The sequence below is a fragment of the Squalius cephalus genome (genome assembly GCF_949319135.1).
Source record: "Squalius cephalus genome assembly, chromosome: 7".
Taxonomy (NCBI): domain Eukaryota; kingdom Metazoa; phylum Chordata; class Actinopteri; order Cypriniformes; family Leuciscidae; genus Squalius; species Squalius cephalus.
Genome location: NC_137128.1, coordinates 43,777,563 through 43,797,626, shown reverse-complemented (window position 1 = coordinate 43,797,626; position 20,064 = coordinate 43,777,563). Strand labels below are relative to the sequence as shown.

The 20,064-nt window shown below is 38.7% G+C and overlaps 1 protein-coding gene and 1 long non-coding RNA gene across 3 annotated transcripts in view; one reads left to right on the top strand and one right to left on the bottom strand.

Moving 5' to 3' along the window:
* Nucleotides 1-20,064, top strand: part of LOC307161906 — a 642,191-nt gene that overhangs the window by 343,399 nt on the left and 278,728 nt on the right. The gene's annotated exons all lie outside the window — the stretch shown is intronic.
* Nucleotides 1-20,064, bottom strand: part of LOC307161892 (CUGBP Elav-like family member 5) — a 171,877-nt gene that overhangs the window by 56,628 nt on the left and 95,185 nt on the right. The gene's annotated exons all lie outside the window — the stretch shown is intronic.

The window sequence follows — 20,064 nt, the reverse complement described above, 5'->3', positions numbered from 1 at the left end:
ACGGGTTCCCAATTACAAATGTGAAAGTGCACAGGCATTCTGTCGTCCTGTAAGTGTGTGTGAAAGGCGGCAAACAGCCGGTCGTGTTTGTTTCGCGGGATGCACTTGCATGACCTTGACCTCTTTTGAAGGAGCTTATGCATATTAAAGGAGTAAGGGGAACAAATTAAAAAACATACACACACACTTTTGTTCCCTGGTAGAGACTCTCATTTCTTGCCCTGAACTCGACAAGCATCAAAGCAGAACAAATGTGGGCTAATTATATCCAAAATAAAATGAATGCTACCATGAACAATTCCCCATTGCTCCGCTCACAGGACACACACACACACGGCTCATTCTCAGGGCTTTAAAGGAATCATGCAAGCTGTGGTTACATGGCAAAGTGTTTAATGAGAGCGTTAAACATGTCAGCCATCTGTCCTGCAAGGCTCAACCACGTCAACTGATGCTATCGCTGATTTCATTCGGGTCTTTCATGCAAATCGCCTCACAAAAGCCAACGTTTCACTGGCAGGCCGACTGGGACAGGGGCGGATCCTCAGTCATCCGCAGCTTATAACATCGGGACTTTTGTTGCGTGGAAGTCATGCACTGAATATTCCATCAGCCTATTGCTGTTAATTTGTATGCAATTATGATAAAACTCCTCATTCCGTGTGGCTGATAAGCATCTCTTTGCAAATGGGAGGAAAAGTGAGTGAAAGTGAAATGTGGATGAAGGGAACGCCGTTGAGAGATTTACTAATGAGGGTTTCTCCGGTCTCTCTGGACTGATGTGGTTGATCCCTAATGGAAAGCAAATTGAAAATCAGTGGTTCTGTCGGGGGCTGCGTTAACCTCTGGGTCCACGTGCACATACACACTCCAGTCTCGCTGAAATCAACAGTCCCATCAGGGATGACGTTAACGCCGGGAAAGCGGGGTTGCTGTGGTGATCCAACCTTTTTACACACAACGATTGCCTCAAATTATTGTTGTTCAACATTCACTGCAGCTTAAAACATCACAAACTGAGTAGCATTAGAAAGAGTTAAGATTCCAGCTACGATGTTTGATAAAACTCAGTTGCAGTGACATTCATTTCTTAATTTATGTCAGGATCGCAAAATAATCAATCAGTAATTTTGATATTTTGAGTAGAATAACAACATATCTGCTGCAGTTTGTTTGTGTTCACATAGCTCCATGAGTATATAGTCAAAAAATGCTCATACCTGGAAAAATATTAATCATATTTACATATGTTTACTTCATATTTCTTTAGACAATCATAATTTCTATGAATTTTCCAACGATTTACTCGATCTGACAGGCATTAGCAGCTTCCAGCTTACTTCAGGGTTGCCAGGTCCACACAACAAAACACACACAAATGCTTAACAAAACTAGCCCAATCGCGTTATATTAACTCTTTCCCAGCCATTGATGGAAATGTCCATCATTTGTGAGAAAATGTATGCAATTTTCCGGCTTTCCACTTTTATACGGTAGGGGGCACTCTTACGTATCTTCTGAAAGAGTACAGAATCTCCTGATCAAAACACAGGTGAAGAAGAAGCAGAATGTGAAATGATACATGTAGAATGATATGTAACCATATGCATATGTAAAATAATGTGATCATTGACATTATACAGCATATAAATCAAAACTGCCTAATGTTACTGCATGAAATGTGGACCCAGGACACACTATAGGACTGGGAAGGTTCGGGGGTGTTGATGGACTCGATCTACTCCATCTGTGTTTTGATCATCGTTCTGAATCTGATCTGGATGTAGTCTTTGACAAAAACGTGATTTTCTCTGCTGTTACGGTTAGGCTCAAAATGTTGCTTTTTTTATGAAACTTTCCCACATTAGGAAATTTTATGATTTGACTGAGAAAACATTGCCTAACGAGACACCGTTTTAAAATCTAAAGTCTCCCTGTACATTCTTACAACGCAAACATATTTAAATGGGTATTTTATTAAAGTCGGAAATTTTTCCTGCTTATTAAAAAATTTAAAAACGGCAATTTCTTTGCAAAAGGAATAAAAAGCTATACGAGAACACTAGTCGGCCTTCACTGAAGAGCTATCTTCACAGGTAAGAAAAACAGTTTGATGCTATTAATTAAATAGTGAATGCTAAAGACCTATATTTTTGTGAATTGGTGAATATTCAGGTGAATATTGTTTCGTGGCCACGAATTAATAATAGGCTACATCAGCACATTTTACTAATTTGTTCCCTCGTTTTACTATATTGTGGCCACGTTGTAATTCGTTAAATCAAAATGAGGGATGGAATTAGTTAAACGTGTCCACGATTTATTAAAACGAGGGAACAAATAAGTCGCCGTAACAATATAACGTAACGTAACGTTATATAGATCAGTGGGAGCCATGATATTTTTGTGAAAATGATCAAAAACGCTGGCGATGGCTTTTCAAAAAAAACGCTGGTGAGGAAAGAGTTAAATATAAAACGTTGTTATCTTTATATGTCATTTATTTTCTTACTGTCCTAAATATATATTTTCTCAACATTTTTTTTTTGCAGCGCAACTCGTTATATGGAATGCAGGAGGTTGAGAAGAAAAAGAGAGGAATACAAAAACACAACTCGTGTTCCTTTTGAAAAACGCCATTGGTCATGTGAGGAAAGTCAGATTGAAAGAGAAGGATGTGAGAGCTGGTCTTTAATGGGATGAACACACTCATTCCTCATTTACATGAGCAGTCGCTCTGAACATAAAGCTTCAGTCGTGAAGTCCTGCAGTTAGGCCAGCGAACCCAATTAACAACAGCCAGACAAAGACACAAAGAGAAACACAGAAATACAAAGAGAGACAATTAATGGCATTCTGATAGCCATTAGAAAACACTGGATTCATCATTTAAGAGAATTTGCGTTGTTTTCCCTTCCCTGCAGTGTGATGTGATGTGTTAATTGAAAGCGGGCAGCTGTTATGTGTGTTTATATGAGCGTTGCTGTAGTGTTTTACGGTTGGGGATTAGAGTGTGCCTTTTCCCTGGATCTGGGATGCGCAATGGAGTCATTGATAAACCTCGGAGGAATTCTCTCCTTCTTTCAGTCCTCCATTTCATTCTTTCCCTATTCCCTATTTTTCCTCTGGAAGTTCTCACTATGCCGGTGGAGTATTTTCATGTATCCATTTCCTTTAATTCAGTAGCTTTATCACAGAAACACACCAGCAGGGACTCATTTTCATCAATAATGCAGCTAAAGTGCCTCGATTTTTCCTGAGCTTACACAAATCACCTGTGCTGTCATGTTGCTGCACTCGCCAAGTATGAGTAATAAGCTACTTCAGATCCACGCATGTGTGTGTGTGTGTGTGTGTGTTCTGCATGCTGACCTATATTTAGAGGAAACCGTGAGGCATGCGCTGATTAAATAATTTGGAGAAAGTGAGCACAGAGATGTATACAAAACACGGTGTGTATCTGCAGTCAGGCCGGGAAACATTTGACGCTGCGCAGTCATTTCTTTCTTAATGCATTTTGCATTCCATCTTTTTTTTTTATTAATAGTGCTACATATGGAAGCCCATTTCAGCCACTCGGAAAAATGACCCAGAAAATCATAATTACGACATAAAAACTCAGAATTATAAGATACCAAGCCAAAATGATGAGATAAAAGTCAAAATTATTACATTAAAAGCTGAAATTATGACATAAAAATGTGCCTTTCTATGAATGACTTTTATTCTCTTAATTATGATTTAGTGTGTCAATTTCGACTTTTTAGCACATTAATATTACTTTAAATGTATACAATTTTACTTTTTATGTCATAATTATTATTATGAGATGGAAATGGACATAATTAATGTCCATTTCATAATTAATTCTTAAACAGAATTGTGCTTGTATCATATTTGTTATCGAGAGTTTTTACCGAAAAATATCGTAGATGGTGAAATTACGTTATCTCTAATCATTTCGGATAGCTTTATGCTATGCTACTATCTAAGCTAACTAAAAAAAACACTAAGAGAAATGTTTAATTTCACAATCTATAGCTTCGGTTATATACTAGTATATACTAGTATATTAAACATATAAGTTAAAAGGTTGTTATAACGTAGTTCAAATAAAGTGATATCTGTGATTTGTAACCAGGCACTAAAGCGATTACCCATACAATGTGCTTTGAACCAATCGGATTGCTTGGGTCCTAAGATGGGACTCAGCCCTTCACCACACCGGCTCCGCCCACTTTGGGTTATAAAAACGCTCTTCAGAAACCTACGGGTGACGTCACGGACACTACGTCCATCTTTTTTTTTTTTTTTTTTTTTTTTACAGTCTATAGCCCTATTCGGACGGGACTAGTTAACATGGAGAGGAGGGGTAAATAATCACCAGAGCTTCTCTGTGATTTTAGTCTCGTCCGAATGTGTATCTCAGTGATCATGACGGACAATGTCAGTGAAGATTACAGCGACTTTTACCTTCAGTAAAAAGATCCGGAAAAATGACCTCAGGTGATACTAACCCCGTGCGAATAGACTCGCTGTAAACATGTACGCAAATATTTCCTCATTTCCTGTTTAAAAGTAGTTTTCCACTGTTTTTCAAATATGGAGTGTTCTAGACGCTGGAACGAGTCTGTGGCAAAACTCAGATCAGAGAGAAGATCGACAGCACTTGTTAGAGGCAAGAAACATCTTTTAGCGTTAGGTAAGTGCCTATTACCAACATAATCCAATCTGAAGTTAATTAATACATCGTTCTACCGGACATAACTGTTTTATATATAAATATAGGTTATATGTGTTTGCGCACGTGATATCAATAAGCATCGTAATACACACATGACGACAGGAGTGACGGCGATGCACAAATGGAGTCCCCTTCTGCTAGTTTTACTGAGATATCTTATCCCTTGCGAATTGGCCATTAATATTACAGACGTCCTGTGGTAAAATGACATTACTCCATCTCCCCTTGTACAGTTAATCCCGTCCGAATAGGGCTTATGGTTCTATTATTAAAGGAACACTGTGAATCCCATGTGAAAATATCATGAATCCATCTTCCAAACTGTGTTTTTGTCTTATCCTGAATCACAACGGTACACCTATAATATGTTTATTTTTTGACTGTTTTAGACTGAGCGGGACTGATGCGGAGTAGACCAGAACCTGCGTGACACGTCATACACATAAACAGAGAGAAGTAGTTCCGGCCACAATGTTCTTTTGCAAGATGCATAGAGCCAGAGCCTAGTGTACCTTTAACACAACTCGCATATAAACGCTCAAAATTCTTCGAGAGTTCTCGGCTGAATTGTTTAATTGCATTAAATCTCACTGCATCAGCTCACAGATACGAACGTCATCCAACAAGGGACCGTCCCGCGCACGTATGCACGAGAAACACACAGCACAGTTGCCTGGCCCAGTTTGTTAACGCTCCACTCTAAGGTCGAGCGCGCCGTCGTGGCGTATCTGTAGCGGAAGGAAGAAGAGAGGTCATTACATAAGCGTCTAGACATCAATGACAGTTCAAAGGATTCATTGCAGCAAAAAGTTAATTAGCCAGTGATTCCACCCCGCATATTCTCATCAGCTCCTCTCCACCTCGGTCTTTCATCTCGTGGCTTTTGAAGCACACAGGCCCGTTCCAATGCCGTGCGGGATTGTGGCTCCCGCTTTCCGGTGACACACTTGCACAACAGAAGTGCTTTTCAGGCGAGAGATCTGAGACGACGGTGAGCTAAACCTCTGAGCTATTTCAATGTGTTATTTTAGATTTAAGTATTTCAGGAGTTATGTAAGATAATGAAGACAGGCTTTGGGACTGGTTCAATGTATTACACAGAAAGAATCTCTGACAAAATACGTCAGTTTAGACTAAAAATGAACATTTCGTCATTCATCACATTCATGCCTTTCCAAATTGTGATATTTTTTTCTTCTTCTGTGGAACATAAAGGAGACAAATGTATGGAAGCTTGTTTCCGCCACAAAATAAAACAATTTAAAAGATAATTGTGACTTTTTACCTCACAATTGCGAGTTTATATCTCACAATTCTGACTTTATAACATGCAATTGCAAGTTTATATCTCACAATTCTGACTTTATAACATGCAATTGCAAGTTTATATCTCACAATTCTGACTTTATAACATGCAATTGCAAGTTTATATCACGCAATTCTGAGAAAAAAAAAAGTCAGAATTGTGAGAAGTCACACTTACCTTTTTTATTTTTTATTCTGTGGCGGAAACAAGCGTCCATACAAAAAACACCATATAATCAAAAGTTATGAAGTTATAAAGTCTGTAGTGATATGATACAAACAGGTAAAGTCTGTTTACCTAGGTAAAGCCCTAGGTAAAGTCAGTAAGATTTTTCTAAAAATAAATTAGATTATTAAGATTTCTATTTCAAATAAATGCTGTTCTTTTGAACTTACTATTTATCGAAGAATCATTTAAAAATGATTCACAGTTCCCAAAAAAATATGAAGCAGCTCAACAGTTTACAACATAGATAAAAAAACAATAAGAAACAAGACCAGCTGAACATTACTCACTTTATCTTATTATTATTATATTCTTTTTTTGAGTTTTTAAACCAGGGTTAAATGATGGAGCTCTACAATGTCTCAAACTGTTCTCAGATCTGTCAAGATACCAAAGTGTCAATCAAAAGTGAACTCAATATGAACTCAAACATTTCTCATCAAATAATCTGAACTGTTCCACGTTCATTTTATAGCGCTACACTCTTACTGCATGTCAACAAATTAATATTTAACTATTAATAGTTAACTGAGAACTCCACTGAGTCTCTTTAGCTCTCCAACACCCAGCCTCTGAGCAGCTAAATGTCCCTCTGGTAGCTGTGACTCGACTCTGAGAGACTTCTTTGTGAAGGTCAGTGAAAACTCGACCTGGAAACATCTGCACAGCCATCTGGCGGACATCTCCTCACCTCTCAAAGACATCTGCTGCTCCGGGGAGCCAGCTCAACTTTCCCATGAGCTGCCCAGGGTCCTGAACTCAACATAGGTGTCTGTGTTGCTGCCTGCTTGGAAACTAATGCTTCCTGCGGGAGGATAATGGACCAGGTGCTGGTCGTCGTGCTCAAACACTCTCACAATGGACACGTGCCCTTCAGAATTACCCTTGATCTGGGGATCAAATGCATACGACTTCACGTTTTTAACTGTACAGAACCTGTAGACCACTGAGAGATTCATATTCACTGGTTACTTCAGAATCTGAGAGACTAAATATGAAATGGATGCCACAATTAAAGGGTTAGTTCACACAAAACTCACAATTTCATCATCATTTACATCATTTAGTAAGGAAAAAGATAAGTCAATGGGGTCCATCAACTGTCTTGGTTACCAACATTCTTCAAAATATCTTTGTGTTCAACAGAAGAAAGAAACTCATACAGGTTTAGATCAACTTGAGGAAATTTTTACCCCTTTAAAAATGTGTGAATGTCACTGCATTAGATATAAAAAGAATATCAAAGCAAATGGCATTTATTTTAAAGAAAGATTGCACAAGCAGATTAAACAAAAATATCACACTAAAAGAAGCTTGTTAGCTTTAAACAAATAAATGAAAAGCCTGATGTGTTTGCTAGCTCTGTTTATTCCCAGTATTTTTTTAATAGTTAATGCACATACTATACACTTTCTCTGTGCACACATTTATCTTTTGTACATTACACATTATATTCTGACTGTGGTTTAAAACAAATGGCGCAGGACGAGCTACACACTTACACTTAGTCTGAAGCGATGGTTCAATCCACTAATGTAAAGAATGAGCAACAATAACAGAGATGCTTGACTCAGCAAACACCACTAAATATTTAGCTTTTTGAAACTATTTCTATCTCAAAGCCATCAAATCATGCTAATATCCAAATAGCCTACTTCAGAGTCTTTGCAAAACAAGGCTCCTGCTGTGAGAATGGGCTGGATAACAGTGTATTTTAGAGATCTGGAGCTAAATGAAGCTGAATGAATGATCTATAGTGTGAGGCTGGGACAAAATCACACCGTTAAATGCTAAATTAAACCTCGAAAGTAGATAGCCCGCTGCATTACTCTTTTTTTTATTGTTACTTGAGCAATACTGCATGCACAAAACATTTTCAAGAAATGCTTTGTTGTTGTTTTTTTCATATTCGTTCAGAGAGAGAAAGAGAGAGAGAGAGAGAGAGAGAGAGAGAGATGGGGGGGGGGGGGGGGGAGGGCGCTCTAAGCCGATTAAAAGCTGTAAATAGGCTTAAACATTGACACAACTGAGAGCCCAAACAAATATGCCCCTTTATTTCTCAGCAGGACTCATACGGAGGATTGCAAAAGCCTGAACGTACAAACCCTTTTCCCTCTTTGCAACTAAATCCTTTTTCCTTGAACAGATAAACAGACTTTGTTCTATCCCTGGGTTATATTTTTTCTAATATGCTAAGCAGTTGTCCTACAAACAGAAGCATCTCGCAGGTGGAGTGGTAGTTTACACCTTCATCATGTTCAGTGTGTTTTGTTTGCTCAGAGAGCAGTCAGATGGGACCGGCATGAACGCGAGAGCTTTTTATCTTTGTTTGTTTTTAAAAGCGATGACAACGAACGTCAGTGGATGTTTTTATTCCACGCAAACGCGACGGAGCGCGCCGATGTGTTGCAGCGAAATTAAAGCGCTGCCCCATTTAACCCGCATCAACACACTTTTGACTTGACAGGTGGGAAGAAAATCATGATAAAGTTAACTTTACGATCCGGAAAACAGCTCTAACACATGCAATGATCACAAAATAAAGCAATGAGTCATGAGAGGCTGTGTGTTGCAGTGATTTTACAATAGTTAAAGGGTTGGAAAACTGGCAATTCAATTATTAAACAAAACCAATGGTCTATAATTTGTATTAATAACCTTTTTTTTTTTACATCCTACAAAGGAAAAAATCACTGGCTTATATTAAGTCACTGTCACATTAGTAGGCTGTTAAGAGTTGTTTATAGTTGCTAGGTGTTCACAAGGTGGGTGGTTTCTAGGGCGTTTCTAGGTGGCTGCTGGGGTGTTGTGGGTTGTTTCTAGGGCGTTTCTAGGTGGTTGCTAGGGTGTTGTGGGTTGATTCTAGGGCGTTTCTAGGTGGTTGCTAGGGTGTTGTGGGTTGTTTCTAGGGCGTTTCTAGGTGGTTGCTAGGGTGTTGTGGGTTGTTTCTAGGGCATGACTTGGATGCTGTGAATAGTTTCTATGGCATTGTTAAGTGGTTGCAAGGATATTGTGGATTGTTTCTAGGGCATTACTAAGTCACTGTGGGTGGTTTCTAGGGTGTTGCTAAGTCCCTGTGAGTGATTTTTGGAATGCTGTTATATGGTTACGACTCGTGGATGATGTGGGTGGTTTCTAGGGTGTTGCTAGGACGCTGTGAGTGATTTCTAGGGTGTTGTTAAGTGACTGTGAGGGTGTTGTGGGTGGTTTCTAGGGTGTTGCTAGGATGCTATGAGTGATTTATAGGGTGTTCCTATTTGGTTGTGAGGGTGTTGTGGGTGGTTTCTAGGGTGTTGCTAGGATGCTGTGAGTGATTTATAGGGTGTTCCTATTTGGTTGTGATGGTGTTGCTGGTGGTTTCTAGGGTGTTGCTAGGATGCTATGAGTTATTTATATGGTGTTCCTTTTTGGTTGTGATGGTGTTGCTGGTGGTTTCTAGGGTGTTACTATTTGGTTGTGATGGTGTTGTTGGTGGTTTCTAGGGTGTTGCTAGGATACTATGAGTGATTTATAGGGTGTTCCTATTTGGTTGTGAGGGTGGTTTCTAGGGTGTTGCTAGGATGCTATGAGTGATTTTCTAGGGTGTTTATATTTGGTTGTGAGGGTGTTATGGGTTTTATGGGTGATTTCAAGGGTGTTGCAAACTTGCTATGATGCTGTGAGTGATTTCTAGGGTGTAAATATTTGGTTGTGAGGGTGTTGTGGGTGATGTCTAGGGTGTTGCTAGGATGCTGTGAGTGATTTCTGCGGATGGTTTCCAAGTCACTGGAATGCTGTGAGTACTTTCGAGGGCATTTTTAGTGGTTATGAGGGTGCTTGCCAGGTCATTGCTAATGTGTTTTTAGCGCATTGCTATGCAGTGGTTTGCGTAGTACATCCTGATATAGTGGCTCATCCAATCAGATTTTGAACCAGAACTATCTGCTTAATAATGTACATGTTTGTTTCTTTTTCTGTTTCAGAATAACAAAGTAAACCTGCAGTTCAGCTGTTGACACACACACACACACACACACACACACACACACACACACACTGAAGCCTGAATGTTCTCTCACTGCTGCAAACCCTTCACATAAAATCAAATCAGACTGGTTGAGCTCAGAACACACAAGTCTAGATTTACCTGCTAATGCACACGGCAACAAACACAGCTCTGAGAAGGTCATTAATCCGGAGCGAACACTTTATTTCACAGAGTTCACCGAGATGAACGCTTCACATTAATGTGCTGCAGCGAGGTGCAACAAACCTCTTAAGTTGAGAAAACCCTCCTAAACTAACTAAAGATTTAGTTTTTTTTTTGCAGCAAACTGGTCCAGGTCCTTCAGCACTGGTTCTGAATGTAAATAAGATGATCACAGAAGCAGAACAACGTCTATACAGTTACTGTAAATCTTCATTTCACAGGATCAGCACACATCAAAAGGCTTTTAAAGTAAGCTAGTATAGGTAGTTATCCAGAATACACTTGTATCTAAAGCGATTGGCCGTGCATTTTATATATATTTTTTTATGATCATGTGTAATGTTTTTATGATCAATGTGTAATTCTGCAACCATCTTGGAAACACCTCTGGGCAGCAATCTTATATGTAGATGAAAGCAGAAATCTCCAAAATTTTAATAACATATTTGCAATCAGCATTTTTTTTTTCTAATGCACACACATGCTTTAGAGTAAATAAACTCTATCCAAAAGGTGATTGTCACTTTTAACTTATAAAATGTCTCTTTTTCTGATCACCAGCCCTGAAATTTAAAGTCATGCAACACTAGATGGCGCAGGCTCATTAGTCCTTAACCCAGTCTGCTTGCAATCACATCACTCTCTATAGGGCACAGCTGATTGGTTCCCACTGAATTGGTAATAATTCATTACATTTATATAGCGCTTTTTCTGAGACCTCAAAGCGCTTTACATAGAAGGGGGGATCTCCTCAACCACCACCAATGTGCAGCATCCACTTGGATGATGCGACGGCAGCCATATTGCGCCAGAACGCCCACCACACACCAGCTTACTGGTGGAGAGGAGACAGAGAGATGAAGCCAATCAGTATATGGGGATGATTAGGAGGCCATGATAGACAGAGGCCAAGGGGCAAATTTGGCCAGGATGCCGGGGTTACACCCCTACTCTTTTTCGAAGGACATCCTGGGATTTTTAATGACCACAGAGAGTCAGGACCTCGGTTTAACGTCTCATCCGAAGGACGGGCCAATGAGCTTGCTGCTCAACATTCAAATTCTTGCCTACTGTTTGCTGAAACCCTCCACTTCCCCAGCTGTTTAGATCAGCTACAGGGGTGATTCATGTATGCTTGTACAGCAGCAGCAGCATGTCTTGCTTGCTCATAGCAGCATGTCATGTGTATTGGCAGTGGCAAGTTCAGTACTTGTTCTGCAGCAGCAGCGTAGTAGGGCTGGACCCGAATATTCGAATATTCGTTTGGTGGGTTGGTATTCGAGTTGAAAATTTGACATTCGAATATTCGTTTTTTTATTCATTCGTTTTCCCCCTCGAAACGGTTCTCATTCGCTCTGAATATGTTCAACACTATAAAATCTGATGAAATACAATAGTCTTTTTTTTTTACAATTATCTTATATAGCCTCGCTTTTTAATAGGATGGACAGTTGAAGAAACCCAACCCCGTTATACTTAAATACATTTGCTTCTTCTTGGCCTACTAAAGTGTTCCTGCAACGGGAGTGTTCTCTGGCTAGAGCGCAGAACAGCGGAGTTTGTATGGACAGAAGTGCAGGCCTGAGCATGTATTTCTGGTTAAGCTGCGTTGCTTTGACATTGTGGGAAACAGAGTTTTAACTTTTAAATTACTGTGTCAGTATTAAATATAAAAATATTAGACTACCTTATTAAAAGTATTGCTTAAGTTAACAGACCTGTGTGTGTGTGTGTGTTACGTGCGCGTGTATTTCCTTTGTGTTGTTCATGGGGAAGATGTGTTTAATATCACTAGTGCAGTGTCCATTCTCGGAGCATATAAGCCCTGCCCGCGTGAGGTGTGCCGCTTCCCGCTCGCGCTGTTCTGTAGTTTATTAAAAGTTTATTAATTCTGAATGTGTCGCGTCTTGCGTGTCTATCTATATTGCACCAAATGCGACACTGCACTCCCTTGTGAAGTCGATTGGACGAACGGTTCTCGAAATAATCAAAATGCAAACGGACAGACAGACACATACTGTAGAGAATACTGCCTTTATTAGAGAGAAGAATATCTTCAGCACCCTCTCTCCGAAGCTTCAAATATTCAATGTTCATTACTACCGAAGCTTCGAAGCTCAAAAAATGATATTCAGACCAGCCCTACAGTGTAGCAGATCTATCCCACCAAGACCAAACACATAACCATGCCAAACTCTCATAGAGTTGTTATGACACAACTTTATACGCCATTTTCAGAAGCCAAATATGTTACACTGCCGAAAGATCATCTAAAATAAAACTGGGTTGGTGATCAACTCTGCGATTCCCTTTGTCAAAAAGAAATGTCAATGCGTGCTTCGTTGCGTACAGCGCAAGTGAAGACAGATGAAATCCAGTGGCATAATGTTGGCCAGATCCCATCACAGCAGGAGAATATTACAGACAGAAGGCTAGAGAAGTCAGAACAGAAGGGCTGAGACACAAACACCTACAGCACCTCATCTATAGCTCAGATATATGAGCCGTCTAACGCAACGAACGACAGCTACACACCTCGCTGTACAAAAACCCTGCAACACTCATGACCTTACTGGATGTTGCGCTGAATTGCATGATGCGAGTGTTGCTGGTTTACAGGTGTATCGAGCTGGTTAGATCAACATGACTGGTCCAAGTGTCTTGGAAATTCTTAAATGGGTTGAAACCAATTAAAGCAAATTAACATTTTGCACTGTATGCTGTTGCGGCAAACCATCTATTATAGTAATAGAAAAAGGCACTTACTTGCATTGTGCAAAGCATTACTCATTTACAGGTACTATTATAAATTAGAAACTATTTGTTGCATGTAAAGAAAACATTCACATGATTTATTTAGCATTTTTGAGAGGTGGACAGTGAAAAAGTAGGCATGGACAAAAAAAAGCTCCTTATTATTCCTGCTGATCGCTATACACTCAGTGTATTAAAATTTAACACGTTACCATCTATAATGCAACACACAAGTCAGCACTGCAGTAAGCAAGATAACATACATGATGCAATACAATGAAAGGAATACAACCTAGATAAATTGACAGTAACTTTAAAATCACGAGATACTTGCTATATTTATACACCTTTTAAAAGAAATGTTGCTGGTTTACATTTATTGTAAACCAGTAACAGTGCACATTACTTTAAAGTAAAAAAATAATAATATTGTAATCACTGTAATAATTCACTCTGCTTCATGGACAGGGAAATGATAACCAAATATCTACTTATTATTTTAGACTCTACTGTTGTAGGTAATGCAGCCTGTCTGTATTTCATTAAAGCTGCAGTCCCTAACTTTTTTGGGTAAAAAATTATCCCAAATAAATTTTTGAGCAAGTACATAACCAGCCAGTGTTCAAAACTATCTGCTTGCCGTAGCTCAATTCAAAACGGTAAGACTGTAATAATGTTTTTAATTCCAGTGGTACTGGTGGATTTCTTTGGGAAATTCCGGTGAAAATTGGATGTTGGTCATGGTCATACTTCCAAAAAGTAGAATCTGTGATTGCGAATGCCAGGATCCACACTGGCGTGGCGATTGACAGCCGCACATTCTCCTCAAAACATTGGATTCATGCGTGCTGTGCTGTGCCGAGACACAACCCACGTAAAGTTGATCATTCCACGAATAACTGCAATTGCAGATTTCGAACAGAGATGGCGACAAAGAGACAAAAAAAAACTACGGACTGCAGCTTTAAATAAAATGTAAATGTTAAACTACTGTTGAAAAGAATCAGTAATATTGTGAAATATTATTACAATTTAAAATAACAGTTTTCTATTTGAATTTATTTCAAAATTTAATTCATTCATGATTTGGAATCATTAAATGAGGGGGTTTATTTCTGAAAGAAGTCTCTTATGCTCACAAAGTCTGCTCAAAAATGATTTGCTCAAAAATACAGGAAAAATTATAATATTGTGAAATATTATTACCATTTCAAAGAACTGTTTTTTTTTTTAAATATAGTTTAAAATGTAATTTATTCCTGTGATGCAAAGCTGAATTTTCAGCATCATTACTCCAGTCTTCAGTGTCACATGATCCTTCAGAAATCACTCTAATATGATGATTTTCTGCTCAAGAAACATTTCTGATTATTATTTCAGTGTTGAAATATTTCAGTGTACTCCATATTTTATGGAAAAGCATAAAACATTTTTCAGGACTGTTTGATTAATAGAAAGTTTAGAAATCTTTTGTAACATTATAATCATCTTTTTGTCACTTTTGATCAATTTACTGCGCATTTGCTGTAGAAAAAAATATTAATTTCTTTCAACTTTTGAACAGTTGTGTTAAGTCTTTTCAATTTAATTTTAGGTAACAAAAGGTTTAAAAAGACTAGTGGTAAATCTATGAAATCATGGTCAGTGTTCAGAGAAGCAGACCACAACCGTTCGACTGAAGTACACAGCAATGGCCGTTCCATTAAAGCTGTATTGGTTTCTTGAAAGAGCAAGCAATAACCAGTCTAAACCAACATATACGTTTCACTCAGCTAGTTCTGTCCAATTCAATCCATCACGAGTCAATTAACATAAAAAACAAAATCTATGATGCAGACTATAATACAATCATGATGTACAATTAGCTACAGTTTGCATCATTAACAGAACATAGCACAGCAAATCTTTCCATGCGAACACAAAAGCTAATGTTCAATCTAGTGACCCTTATAGAGTGGAACAAAATGTCAGAGTTTAACAAGCGTATAACAAATATCCATCCTCATTTGTGTGTGCCGTGATCATGAGATTTTAATGGCGGTTCTTTGAGGTGTAAGATTTCTGCAGCACGACCCCGAATGACACCGAAGAGTTACCAGACGTCTGGATAGTGTAACTTCCAGTGGTAACACTTTATTTTAAGGTGTCATTGTTACACTGTAATTATATATTTAAGTACTGAGTAATATTAAGAAACTACATGTACTTACTATAGGGTTAGGATAGGATTAGGATTTAGTTGAGGGTTAGTTGCATGTAATTATGCATAATTTACTGTTATTACTATGGTAAGTACATGTAACAAGGGCACTGTAAAATAAAGTGTTACCAATAAAGTGTAACCTTTCCAGTTTATTAGCCTGAGCTTTACTATAAATAAAGACTACACTGACATTGCAGCGATTTATTGCTTTTTTTTAATGTCATGACTCATGAGACACTAGCAGAAGGGCAGACATTTTCCTTTTTTTTCTTCTTTTTTTTTGTCAAATGCTTTTTTTAATCCATTTGTCAAATGGGTTAAAAAAAAATGGCATTTGACAATTCACTCATTAGGCAACCAATCAACGTTCAACTTAATGTTAAGAGCCACTCCCTCTCCCACATGCTAAAGTAGATACTGATAACTGATTTGTTCATTTGATTTGAAGTGTCACTCCTAGTCCATACAGGTCGCCCATCCATCAGAGCATGTGCACTACCCACCAGGTTACTCTAGCATGTTCTGAGTTTTTTATTATGGTCATCTGTCACCCTATGCAGATTGACCCTGGTTGAGTCCATCGTGTCTTTCTTTCTATCTCTGTATAGCCTTTGGAGCCAGAGAAACCTGCGTCACCCGTCCCAACAAAGCATTTGCTAAAATATGAATCACAAGGAATGCGGAGAAAAGAAAAATGGAGGATTTGAAAAAGAGAACGCACCACGCTGAGATTTTGATGAGGGTTTTCAAGCTGCCTATTTAGCTTTCTAAGACGATTACTATTTCTGTGGCGCAGAGGAGCTTCGCGATGGCTCCCAAACGCACTGTAAAACTCAGTAATGTCTCTCCCCTCCTCTAGCATCCATTTTCCTCTGTTCTTCTCACATCTATTACTGCTTCTCCCCAAAAAAACCCATTACCAACTCATGGACAGCTGTGATAGGTGGCCCTATTTTCCTCTGTATACCTCGGGGATCCATAGCACGGGTCCTACGCGGGCCGACGAGAGCCAATGCATTGGCCGAGAGCAGGCCGAAGGCACGTCTCTGAGAGCGCACAGACCATTTGCTTTGATTGTAGATCAATAGCTAAGAAAATGAAGGTTTTCTTTATTACGGCCATAATGTGTCAGGTCATCTGTTTGGTGACTCCGCTAATAACCGAAGCCAGAGCTCTCGGCTCATATCATCTCTAAACGTCATCCATCACGCGGGCCAAACCAGACACACACCGCTGCCCGTGTGCAAACCCATCTACAGGACCTGGACAATGACCTGCCGATGGAATCAATTAATACGTGGACAAATAATCATGTAGGAAAAGTATCTGAGGGTCAGCATATTATTACTGTTACGAATGCTCAGCGTTAGTGATACAAACAATCCCGTAACACTGCGCTGGATGGGCTCTTTTGACTTAAACGCAAGTGTTTTTTGCTAGTTTCAGCCTGACGCAGTTATCATTTTCATGTCCTGCGCCACGTTATTTAAATAGCAAATGCATTTGCGCCCATTTGTGCGCCCATGGGCGTGCTGGTCTGAAAACGAGGTGTGTTCTGGCGCATTGTTGGCGTGTTGCTATTTTGAGGCAACAGAAATAGACTGAGCCATTGACCAACTGAACCCTGGTCTAAAGTCAATGGCGCAATATATTTTTTTGTTATTTAAAAAGCGTGAATAATGTGTGCCTATAGGCGGGTCCACAGGACGCGTACACTCTGCTTATTAAACACACAGGGACGCACAGCAGCACACAAACATGCCAAATATTTAAAATAAAAGGATTACAATGTGAAAAGATTATTATTATTGTGTACATAAAGATATGATTTTACATAAAGGCCCATTATCGAGCGCAACTGGCATTTAAAGGGAATGGGAGATGAGACTCTGATTGGTTTAATGCAGGTAAATCCCAAAACACACCCATTACTCATTAAGAGAATAAGGACAACACTTTTAGACTATGCGCCTGGCGCAACGACCATTTTTCCCGTCGTTAAACTAGCAAAAGTGGATTCGGATTCGCCCTAAGTGCACTTGCGCCGTGCACTTTAGACCATGCGCTTATATCGTTAAAATAGGGCCCAATGTCTGAAATGATCCGTTTTTAAGTGGCGGCTCCTTTAAGACTTGTTAGTAAATGTCCAGTGTTATGATTAAATGTCAAACAGTATCAACACAGACTCGCTATTGCACCTGAGTAAGTGTTTTGGAAACATTATCTATATAAAACCGTCATTTACAGACAAAGCATTATGAAATGCTTTACTCACGGTTTGTCATGCAGCTGCTGTCACATTCAATCCAGCTGACCGCTTCATCTTTCAACAAAAGTTTCTTTGTGAACTCTCCATTACACTGTGCCTCATTTAGAAAACAAAATGCAGTCACATTCTGCAAAAAATAAACCATCCACTTGTTCCTGACGTTGGGACCCTTCTCTACAGAAATGAGCAAATGAGCAGTTTAAACGGGACGCTCCAAAGCAAATGATCCTTCACACCTATTCACGCTTCCATTTGTCCTGTTGTCGGCAGACTCAAGTGTGCGGAGTAAAGTGAACACAAAAGATCAAAAGGTCAAAGATCAAGGCAAATTTGATTTCTCATGTCATGACCCTTTTAACACCCACACACAACACTCTAGCATCATAGTAGCAAACAATACATATTATTTACTTTCAATTTAATGTCACTCTGAAGACAAAACAATTATATGACAGGAAATGTGTAGTGTTAAGATTACTAAATTATCTGAAAATAACAATAATATTCAGATATTATTATACTGTAGTGTTTATTTAATATTTTGAATAAATGTTAATTGTCATTTTTTTCTGCTTTCATTTTAATTTTACTTAAAGTTTTTGCATTTTTGAATATGTCTATGTCTATATAGTTTTTATTTTTTGAATATTAATTTAGTCATTTTTGTTATTTTGGTACATCAAGTTAAACTAAACAAAAATTTGAAATAAGAAATAGATTTTTTTTTTTAAATCTCAGTTAACGTTTATTTTATTTCACGTAACAAACATGTTTTTTAATGGTTTTAGTTTTAGTTTTAGTTTTAGATAACTATAATAGTATCTCAATGAAACAAAAATAACACTGGTTAATACTAATATACTACACTATTATTTTTTAGTTTTTTTTTTAAGTTTATTTGACCTATTTTGAACAGCTTTGGTAATAAATATAAGTGTTAGTCATGCCAAAATTGAGAAATAGGAAAAAGAATGACAGAGAGAGAGAAGACAGGTGAATAAGTACAGTGATTAAAATGTATTCTGAGCTTGCTGAACTGGACATAAATGATGTAGCAGCCAGTCAGAAAGACTGAACTTCAAAGAGAGAGAAGGAGGGAGGGATGGGGGTTGGGTTTTCATAGAGAGACTCATTTAGCATCATTCTCTCAGAGCTTTGAGGGACAGGACTCAACCGGCTTCACATCTCACACCCAACCACTTTAATAACACGAGAAAATGAAACACATGAGAGAGTGAGAGAGAGTGGCTCTGTTCTGAAAGACATCGACAGTATTTCAATGCTTTATAGACCTGAAAGCGGTTCAGAAAGCTAGGCAGCAAAGTGATGCTGTCTTCTAAGGTACGTTCTTTTGTCCAAAATTGAGGCATTATCACAGAATGCATTGGGGAAAAGGCCATTCAAGATTGCATGTGAGAGAAATGTTGACTATAAATATACTTTAATTTATAATAATTGACAAAAATATTGATTAAACAGGCTTGTTTAGCCAATAATTGAGTAGCCTGCGTCAGCATCATGCTGCTCTATTGAAAGCACTTGTCAGTGTCTATAGAGCATCCAAATCAGTCACTGAAGAGGTTTCATTTACATTTATGCATTTTCAGACGCGTTTATCCAAAGCTATACTCATTATTTAACTCACTGTTTCAGTTAGGATGTGCAGTAGACAGAAAGGCAGCTCACAAGAGCTTTGTGCTTTTGTGGAAGCGCAAAGTCTCTCCTTCTCCGTGTCTGTCCTTCTCTCTCCATCTGTCTGTCTCTCAGTGGTATCAATCCTAAAGACAGCTCAGAGAATCAGAATGGCGCTCAAAACCGACAGGCAGAAAGGGTGAGGGGAGATAAGGGCTCTCCAAAACTAGGGCATAAAATCAAACATTGGGCCACGGCCAGCGAGCGAGCGAGAGAGAGAGAGAGAGAGAGAGAGAGAGAGAGAGAGAGAGAGAGAGAGAGAGAGAGAGAGAGAGAGAGAGAGAGAGAGAGACAGACATTACATTTTCCTTTGAGGCAGCTGCGCGCACACACGCACACACACGCGCGTTGGGTTTTCATGTTTTATGGGGACTTTCCATAGTGATTTTTATACTGTACAAACTGTATATTCTATCCCCTAAACCTACACATCACACACAACTTTCTGCATTTTTACATTTTCAAAAAACATCACTTAGTATGATTTAAGTTGTTTTCTCATAGGGGCCAAAAAATTTCCCCACAAGAACAAGGATTTCGGATATTGCCATCTTTGTGGGGACACTTATGGTCAAATGGACACTTTTATGTTAATAAAGTATTGAAAACCAAGTTGAAACTGCAAAAATGTTTGGCTCTAAAAACCATATAATGAGAAGAACTGAGCGTGAAGCAGATATTA